We start from the raw sequence: 10,853 nt of genomic DNA on the forward strand, positions 1-10,853 counted from the left end.
GCGGAAAAGAAGTGACATGCACTTGTTTTTGCTGCGGGATTCCCGCAGCAAAACATGCAGCTGTCAAATTCCGCCCAGTGCGCACAGGATTTTTTTTCTCCATAGGTTTTGCTGGTGATTCACTGCAGAGATGTTATGAACATTTTCTGCAGCGAAACATGCAGCAAATCCGCGGAAAATCCGCGGCAAAATCCGGTAAGTGCGCACATAGCCTAATACTTAGTTTGCTGATGGGAAAACCTAAGAAAGTGCTGTCCTCCAGCGTTGTGCTATCCTTTCAGTACCCTTACAGCTGGATTTTCCTCCTTGCCTCTGCCTTCGATGCTTTCTGATAGTAGTCCTGCATTGAAAGCTGGGGAGGCTGGAGGATGAGTCCAGGTCTTGACAGTCAGGGATGTTCATGTGAATGTTCAGCAAAAGTTGAAAATGGGTAAATTTAATAAATGTAATATTTTTCTTTTTTTATATGTTTATTGTTTTTATTCATCAGTCTCAATTATATTGCAAGTGATCATCTTCTTACTTGCATTTTTCTTCCGTGGTATGTGATCAAGTCCCTACAGTGCTTATTCCTCACCTTATGTGATCCATGTGTATAAAGACTCAGTGCTACGCATGCAATAAATTAATACATATAGTATCGTACTGTTTGACCATTGGTAATTATAGATTATAGCAAACAAACAACAGGTATTTCTAAGGAACCAGGTAACAGTATGAAATTATATTATTATTATAGAACCATTTATTCCATGGCATTTTACAAGTGAAAAGGGAATACATAGAAAACAAGTGCAATAGTCATGAACAATACAAGGCACAGACTGGTACATGAGGAGAGAGGACCCTGCCCACGATGGCTCACAGTCTACAGGGCATGGCCGAGGGTATAGTAGAGGAGGACAGAGTTGGTTGCGCAGTGGTGTACTGAACTGAGGGTTATTGTAGGTTGTAGGCTTGTCGGAAGAGGAGGGTCTTCAGGTTCCTTTAGAAGCTTCTCATGGTAGGTGAGAGTCTGATGTGTTGGGGTAGAGAGTTCCAGAGTATGAGGGAGGCACAAGAGAAATCTTGTATGTGACTATGGGAAGAGGAGATAAGAGGGGAATAGAGAAGGAGGTCTCTCAAGGATCTGACGTCGCGTTCTGTTAAGTACCGGGAGACTAGGTCACAGATGTAAGGAGGAGACAGGTTGTGCATGGCTTTGTAAGTCATGGTTAGTGTTTTGAACTGGAATCTTTGGGCAATGGGAAGCCAGTGAAGGGATTGGCAGAGTGGTGAGGCTGGGGAATAGCGAGGGGAGGAGTGGGTTAATTGGAACGCAGAGTTTAGGATAGATTGGAGGGGTGCAAGATAGTTGGAACGGAGGACACAGAGGAGGAGGTTGCAGTAGTCAAGGTGGGAGATGATGAGGGCATGCACTACTGTTTTTGCTGATTCTTGGTTAAAGAATGCATGAATTCAGGAGATATTTTTGAGTTGTAGTCGGCAGGAGGTGAAAAGGGCTTGGATTTGTGGCTTGAAGGATTGATACATACAGTACAGACCAAAAGTTTGGACACACCTTCTCATCTCTAGAACAACTGTTAAGAGGAGACTTTGTGCAGCAGGACTTAATGGTAAAATAGCTGCTAGGAAACCACTGCTAAGGACAGGCAACAAGCAGAAGAGACTTGTTTGGGCTAAAGAACACAAGGAATGGACATTAGACCAGTGGAAATCTGTGCTTTGGTCTGATGAGTCAAAATTTGAGATCTTTGGATCCAACCACCGTGTCTTTGTAGAAAAGGTGAATGGATGGACTCTACATGCCTTTTATAACAAGAGAGAAAAGAAGTGTGCATGTAAGAGGGATACACCAAGTTATGTGAAAAAGTTACTTTATTACAAAAATAGAACACAGGATCACACACTTTTAAAAACATTTAAAAAGCATAAAGCCATATATCAAAAGATGTCCCGACCTCTGTTAAGGTTGGACTATCCTCTGCTACCCAAAGGGGAGCTATGGGGTATGATTTATACAGGTAGGGGAGTATATAGGGAATTTGCCAACAATCCAAAATAGTACAATATACAAGGTTATATCTAAGTACATGCAAATACAACACCACAATATGCAGTTACAATAGATTGTATCACTACAATTTTCAGGAGAAATTATCCCCCAGTAGAGGTAAAGTTCCCCAAGATGTAAACCTGCAGGTATAATATAAGCCCTAATTGCTGGCCAAAGTGAGGCACTAAAGAGTATAATTCATATAGATGGAGAATATACAGTGGAAATACCATATATAAAATAGTACTCAAATACATATAAATAGAGCCCAAGATTTAAACATGCGATAGACTATACCACTATAATGCCGCAGGGAGAAGATAGCCCCCAGCAGAAATAGAATTCCCCACAATATAGGACAATCTGCAGGTATGTTATATGCCCCAATTACCAGCCATAGCAAACCCAAAATCAGGTGACAGAGGGTACAAGTCCCCACGCGTATCGTCACCAACTAGGGTGACTTCATCAGGGGTGGGTTTCCCTGTGCCCTAAACAGCAGGTTTAAATACCTGTAGGTCCTAGATGTCAGCCATAATGGCGTTTCAAAAAGCGCGCTCCGGAGATACCCGGCATCCCGGAAGTACCTACTGCGCCTGCGCTGAATCATTTGAGGAGGAAGTAAAGAGGAACGGAGTACCGCGCATGCGCGGGACTCCGAAAACATGGCGGCCGCCATAAGGAGAGACATGTTTTCTTTTACGGTCCGTAGTTTTAGAGGTGTTCGGTATATGGGCTAGTATAGCAAAGAACCTTACAGTAGAGGGGAGGCAAGGGTCAGTAATAGGAGGGACATTTTGTTCATTATACATAGAACCATACAAGTTCCATATAGGAACAAATAAACATATAGTCCCCAACTGAAACCCATATATAATATGCATATGATTGGTATTGACAAATAAGTGACTATACCTATATTTTAGGAAGGCCCCCCATGAACTAGAAAAAGAGCACATTATTCATTATATGCCCCTATAAAGAGCCGTACAAAACCCTTCCACAGATAGAAATTTACAGGTATAAGGTGCATGGACTAATATAAAGAGGAGCCCTATAATAAAGAAAGGGTGGAATCCATAATAGGAAAAGTGAATTATCCATTATACAGATAGCCATGCACCGTAGAGAGATATATAGTATACGCACACGTAATCCCCTAAAAAGGACACGCTACACATTATATATAAAACCCTGCATAAATCAAGGAACTCCACATTGTACTTGTACCCTCTGTCACCCGATTTTGGGTTTGCTATGGCTGGTAATTGGGGCATATAACATACCTGCAGATTGTCCTATATTGTGGGGAATTCTATTTCTGCTGGGGGCTATCTTCTCCCTGCGGCATTATAGTGGTATAGTCTATCGCATGTTTAAATCTTGGGCTCTATTTATATGTATTTGAGTACTATTTTATATATGGTATTTCCACTGTATATTCTCCATCTATATGAATTATACTCTTTAGTGCCTCACTTTGGCCAGCAATTAGGGCTTATATTATACCTGCAGGTTTACATCTTGGGGAACTTTACCTCTACTGGGGGATAATTTCTCCTGAAAATTGTAGTGATACAATCTATTGTAACTGCATATTGTGGTGTTGTATTTGCATGTACTTAGATATAACCTTGTATATTGTACTATTTTGGATTGTTGGTAAATTCCCTATATACTCCCCTACCTGTATAAATCATACCCCATAGCTCCCCTTTGGGTAGCAGAGGATAGTCCAACCTTAACAGAGGTCGGGACATCTTTTGATATATGGCTTTATGCTTTTTAAATGTTTTTAAAAGTGTGTGATCCTGTGTTCTATTTTTGTAATAAAGTAACTTTTCACATAACTTGGTGTATCCCTCTTACATGCACACTTCTTTTCTCTCTTGTTATAAATTGCATATAAGTGTGCTGAGGTGAACCCATTGACTGTTATAGGGTAAAAATATTCCCTGTAGGTGGTGTCCTCCCCATCTTCTTTGCTATCCATTGTCTATAGTGTCCCCCTTATGGGATATTTTTCTGGAGCTGTGGCACACCTTCTTACATAATAGGCACTTAGCTTGTTGTCAGTGAATTGGTTTACTTTGATTACTTTATACATATGGTCCTTCTTTATTAATTAGGATGAATCTAGAGGAAAGGGAGAATGCCTGGTCTAACCAGGTGGCGGATGTTTTTGATCTTCCCATAACTGCTCAATTGGTTGAAACCACAGAGGAAAATACTGGTTTTGAAAAAATTGGTACAGACTTAATTAAATTGCATAAAAATTTGACTAAAGTTTGGTATAACATAAAAAGTTTAGAGCACTATAAAAAACTGGGCATTGTACCGAGGGGACTGAGGGTCCAAATCTTCCCTGCATGGGAGGCGGATCCAATCTTTAAGAAAACCTGGGAATCCGGTCTTTTGAAATGCTCATCCATTATTCTAGATATGTTGTTAATACATGATCAAGAATTACCGTATTTTTCGGACTATAAGACGCACCGGACTATAAGACGCACCCTAGTTTTAGAGGAGGAAAATGGGAAAATAAAACTTTAAGCAAAAAATGTGGTCATGACACACTGTTATGGGGCGAGGATCTGCTGCCTACACTGTTATGGGGGTAATGTCCCCAAATTCTCTACTAAGGTACCCCATCCTGGTAATGATCCTCCTGCCTTGTATATGATCCTGCTATAAACCCCCATCCAGCCTGTTCAAATACCCCCCCATCCAGCCTGTTCACATACCCCCCCCATCCAGCCTGTTCACATACCCCCCCATCCAGCCTGTTCACATACCCCCCCATCCAGCCTGTTCACATACCCCCCCATCCAGCCTGTTCACATACCCCCCCATCCAGCCTGTTCACATACCCCCCCATCCAGCCTGTTCACATACCCCCCCATCCAGCCTGTTCACATACCCCCCCATCCAGCCTGTTCACATACCCCCCCATCCAGCCTGTTCACATTCCCCCCATCCAGCCTGTTCACATACCCCCCCATCCAGCCTGTTCACATACCCCCCCCATCCAGCCTGTTCACATACCCCCCCATCCAGCCTGTTCACATACCCCCCCATCCAGCCTGTTCACATACCCCCCCATCCAGCCTGTTCACATACCCCCCCATCCAGCCTGTTCACATACCCCCCCATCCAGCCTGTTCCCATACCCCCCCATCCAGCCTGTTCACATACCCCCCCATCCAGCCTGTTCACATACCCCCCCCATCCAGCCTGTTCCCATACCCCCCCAACCAGCCTGTTCCCATACCCCCCCCCATCCAGCCTGTTCACATACCCCCCCATCCAGCCTGTTCACATACCCCCCATCCAGCCTGTTCCCATACCCCCCCCCATCCCTCCTGCTCATATACGGTACTCCCATCCTGCTATATGCCCCCATCGTGCTCATATACCATCCTGGTATATGGCCTGTATCCTATAGCACAGAGAAAAAAATAAACGTTTATACTCACCTTTTCCTCACTCCCTGCAGCACCGATCACATCTTCCTCTCTGGCACGCTGATCTGTGTGTGTGGAGCCGTTCCCCTGCAGCACGCGATGTCTTCCTGTCTGTGCCGATCAGCTGACCGGCTCAGCACAGATCAGCTGACCGACACAGACAGGAAGACGCGATGCTGCAGGGGGCGGCTCCACACACGGGGACGGGTGAGTGCACTGATTCACTGCACCCCGCGCTGGTAATGACGCGCGGGGGGCAGTGAATACAGCCGCACATGATCACTCCAGGCTGTAATTGCCAGGGGTGATCATGCGGCCGGCTCTTTACTATCCGCGCGTCCCCGCTCGTCCTCCCGCCCACCTGTCAGCGCCGGCTTCAGCGCTGAGAGATGGGCGGGAGGATGGGCGTGCATATGTAATGAGCGGGCACACGTGGTCACGAGCAGGCGCTGCTGCTGCCTGCTCGTGCCCCCGATGACCTGCAGCACCCTCATTCCCAGCCGCAGCCCTATAGTCAGACCATAAGACACACCCCCAACTTTCCCCCAACATTTGGGGGGAAAAAAGTGCGTCTTATGGTCCGAAAAATACGGTACTTACCACCATTAGAGATGAAATAAGGGACAGGGAATCCAAACTAAAGAATTTTGACCAAACCTCAGTGGTGGCGCCTTTTCAGATTAAACTGAAGGGAATTATCGACCTCTTTGAGAAGGAGGTGATTAAACGAAAACGTAACAAATTGATTAGAGATAAAAAAGACTTCCAGACTGGTGAAATTTTTAAATGGAACCATAAAGGCAATGTAAGACCAAAACAGAATTTGAAAAATAGACCCCAGGTGTCCTCACCAACTAAATTTAATAGGGAAAATCAGGCATCTACCAGTGATGATTTTTTATCATCGGATCCAAGCGATCAGGAAAGCGATGCAGGAGGGGTAGAAGGAAACGGCCGTTACCTGAGAAGTGGACTAAGGAAAACGGGATGGTCCCCCCACCACAAGGGAGGCAACCGCAGGAGGAAATAGTTGGAAGCCGTGAGGTTGGAGGTAATTTGAGTATCATTAATCTTGCTGACTATGAGCTTAATGAGGTGGAGAGGAGGGTCCTCTCCAGGGGTTTGTCATTTTCCCCTATGAACACACTGAATAAATTTACCTTTATTAAGGATGTTTGTTTTGTAGACAAATTACCTTCAAGCTTCTATACCATAAACCTCAATTGATTGATACCCTCCCCCAGGATGAAAGATTGGCCTTTCAAACTCTATTGGATTTGATGGATGAACAGACGGCCCCTCTTGGTAAGCAGAAATTTCCGGGCAGACTACCTTCACAGGCCACCCCCAATCTCTCTTTATTTCCAGTGGTTCAGGTATTTTTTGATGCTGTATGCAGGGATATCCAATCTTTAAAACTGGATAATAATAAACAGGATAATATCTCAACTGAGGAAAGGAGGGCATTACAGTATTTGAGGGAGAATGGCGATCTGGTAATTAAAGAAGCAGATAAGGGGGGGAATATTGTTCTATGGCCCGTAAAACTATATTTAGAGGAGGCACAACGTCAGTTATCCAACAGGAATGTTTACCAACCTCTCCCCTCCGATCCAACTAATGTTTTTAAAACTAAGGTGGATCGCTTACTGTTGGATGCGCATCAGAAGGGGATTATTTCCAAGAAAGAACTGGATTTCCTTTCGGTGCGAAGCCCTGTAGTACCTACATTCTATATGCTTCCGAAGGTACACAAGTCCCTCCTAAAACCACCTGGGAGACCGATTGTAGCTGGGATCGGGAGTATATTTGAACAGCTGTGTGCTTATATTGATTTTTATCTACAGCCCTTTGCTCTCCGCCTTGAATCATATGTCAGAGACTCGGCTGATCTAATTTCACAATTGGAAGAATTGAACATCCCCGAAGGTACCATTCTTGTCACTATGGACGTAGAATCGCTTTACACGAACATATCACATGATCTGGGTATGGGGGCGGTCTCTTACTATTTGTCCGGACGGAGTACGGGTACCAGGGAACACGATGAATTCCTTTTGAATATGCTGTCACTTATCCTCAACCTGAATTATTTCATATTTGATAGAATTTTTTATAAACAGGTTTCAGGAACTGCGATGGGGGCACGCTGTGCCCCATCGTATGCCAACATATATCTAGGATGGTGGGAGGAGACTGTAGTGAGGAATATGGCTACCTATGATAAACATGTCTTTCGTTGGTTTCGCTATCTGGACGATGTCCTAATGTTATGGACCGGGCCGTGGGAAGAGTGTGAGGAGTTAATCTCCGAATTAAATAATAATATGTTCAACATCTATTTAACGTCACACATGTCTCTTACTCCGGTAGACTTCCTGGATCTAAAACTTTCCCTGGAGAAATCGAGGATCGTCACGGATCTATTCAGAAAACCAACCTCAACAAACAGTTTCCTGCACTACAGCAGTTTCCACCCGGAGCACCTTCGAAATGGGATCCCGAAAGGCCAATTTCTGCGCCTTCGCAGGAATTGTAGTCATGATGTGGATTTTCGGACACAATCAAGAGAATTGACGAGACGTTTTCAAGCAAGAGGATACCCTAAGAAGGTAATTTCACGGGCCTTCCAATCCTCAATGACGAAGGGGAGAAGGGAGATCCTGGCCAAAAAAAGAGATGAGAGAACCCCATATGGTGACATTGGGGTTGTTACTACCTTCAATAATCAATGGTCTGACCTACGAGGGATCTTGAAGAAAAACTGGGGGATCCTGCGAAGTGAAGTGGCTCTTTTGCCACACATTGCAGAAACCCCACGGATAATTGCTAGACGGGACAGAAATCTTAGAGATGTGCTTTCCTCTAGTCATTTTTGTAGACCATCTAGAAAGATGGGGGGGGCCTCCCCTCTGGAGGGATCCTTTCCTTGCGGTAACTGCAATGTTTGCCCTTTGATGTTGGCAAGGGACCCTATTTTTGACAACATGTTTTCTTCTCGACAGAAACCCAAAGGATATTTCAATTGCCGGACAAGGAACTTAATATATGGCCTTATTTGCAGTTGTCCCAAGATATATGTAGGACAGTCCGGGCAGGAATTGAGAAGACGAACCCAACAGCACATCTCTACCATCAATACGGCCAAAACGGATCTTGAAAAAGGCAGGACCCTCTCCTCAGTGGCAGCACATTTCTTACAGCAGCATAATGGAAGAACATCTGGCATAAGGATTCTTGGACTGGAGAGCATTAAAACTAATATTAGAGGGGGGAACCTTACATTGGATCTACTTAGACGAGAATCTACTTGGATTTACAACTTGAATAGTTTGGCACCAGGGGGGTTGAACGAGGAATTGTTGTTCACAGGTTTCTATAAACAGAGGTAGGGTTGGTGTATATATGGTTAGGCCTTTGCCTGGCCATATATACTTGGGCCCTCCTCAATACCATATAGCTTCTTTCACTTTATGGTATACGTAGGGAGGAATTGTATATCAGCTCTAATCAACAGCTAATAGAGCATATCTTTACTCATATACTCATATAGGTTTATATGGACTCGTCTTTTATGTGGAGTTCCTTGATTTATGCAGGGTTTTATATATAATGTGTAGCGTGTCCTTTTTAGGGGATTACGTGTGCGTATACTATATATCTCTCTACGGTGCATGGCTATCTGTATAATGGATAATTCACTTTTCCTATTATGGATTCCACCCTTTCTTTATTATAGGGCTCCTCTTTATATTAGTCCATGCACCTTATACCTGTAAATTTCTATCTGTTAAAAATTTCTATCTGTGGAAGGGTTTTGTACGGCTCTTTATAGGGGCATATAATGAATAATGTGCTCTTTTTCTAGTTCATGGGGGGCCTTCCTAAAATATAGGTATAGTCACTTATTTGTCAATACCAATCATATGCATATTATATATGGGTTTCAGTTGGGGACTATATGTTTATGTGTTCCTATATGGAACTTGTATGGTTCTATGTATAATGAACAACATGTCCCTCCTATTACTGACCCTTGCCTCCCCTCTACTGTAAGGTTCTTTGCTATACTAGCCCATATACCGAACACCTCTAAAACTACGGACCGTAAAAGAAAACATGTCTCTCCTTATGGCGGCCGCCATGTTTTCGGAGTCCCGCGCATGCGCGGTACTCCGTTACTCTTTACTTCCTCCTCAAATGATTCAGCGCAGGCGCAGTAGGTACTTCCGGGACGCCGGGTATCTCCGGAGCGCGCTTTTTGAAACGCCATTATGGCTGACATCTAGGACCTACAGGTATTTAAACCTGCTGTTTAGGGCACAGGGAAACCCACCCCTGATGAAGTCACCCTAGTTGGTGACGATACGCGTGGGGACTTGTACCCTCTGTCACCCGATTTTGGGTTTGCTATGGCTGGTAATTGGGGCATATAACATACCTGCAGATTGTCCTATATTGTGGGGAATTCTATTTCTGCTGGGGGCTATCTTCTCCCTGCGGCATTATAGTGGTATAGTCTATCGCATGTTTAAATCTTGGGCTCTATTTATATGTATTTGAGTACTATTTTATATATGGTATTTCCACTGTATATTCTCCATCTATATGAATTATACTCTTTAGTGCCTCACTTTGGCCAGCAATTAGGGCTTATATTATACCTGCAGGTTTACATCTTGGGGAACTTTACCTCTACTGGGGGATAATTTCTCCTGAAAATTGTAGTGATACAATCTATTGTAACTGCATATTGTGGTGTTGTATTTGCATGAACTTAGATATAACCTTGTATATTGTACTATTTTGGATTGTTGGTAAATTCCCTATATACTCCCCTACCTGTATAAATCATACCCCATAGCTCCCCTTTGGGTAGCAGAGGATAGTCCAACCTTAACAGAGGTCGGGACATCTTTTGATATATGGCTTTATGCTTTTTAAATGTTTTTAAAAGTGTGTGATCCTGTGTTCTATTTTTGTAATAAAGTAACTTTTTCACATAACTTGGTGTATCCCTCTTACATGCACACTTCTTTTCTCTCTTGTTATAAATTGCATATAAGTGTGCTGAGGTGAACCCATTGACTGTTATAAGGTAAAAATATTCCCTGTAGGTGGTGCCCTCCCCATCTTCTTTGACTCTACATGCCTTGTTCCCACCGTGAAGCATGGAGGAGGAAGTGTGATGGTGTGGGGGTGCTTTGCTGGTGACACTCTTGGGGATTTATTCAAAATTGAAGGCATATAGAAACAGCATGGCTACCACAGCATCTTGCAGCGGCGTGCTATTCCATCCGGTTTGTGTTTAGTTGGACCATCATTTATTTTTC

Source organism: Anomaloglossus baeobatrachus, chromosome 7 (assembly GCF_048569485.1).
Source record: "Anomaloglossus baeobatrachus isolate aAnoBae1 chromosome 7, aAnoBae1.hap1, whole genome shotgun sequence".
Lineage (NCBI taxonomy): Eukaryota > Metazoa > Chordata > Amphibia > Anura > Aromobatidae > Anomaloglossus > Anomaloglossus baeobatrachus.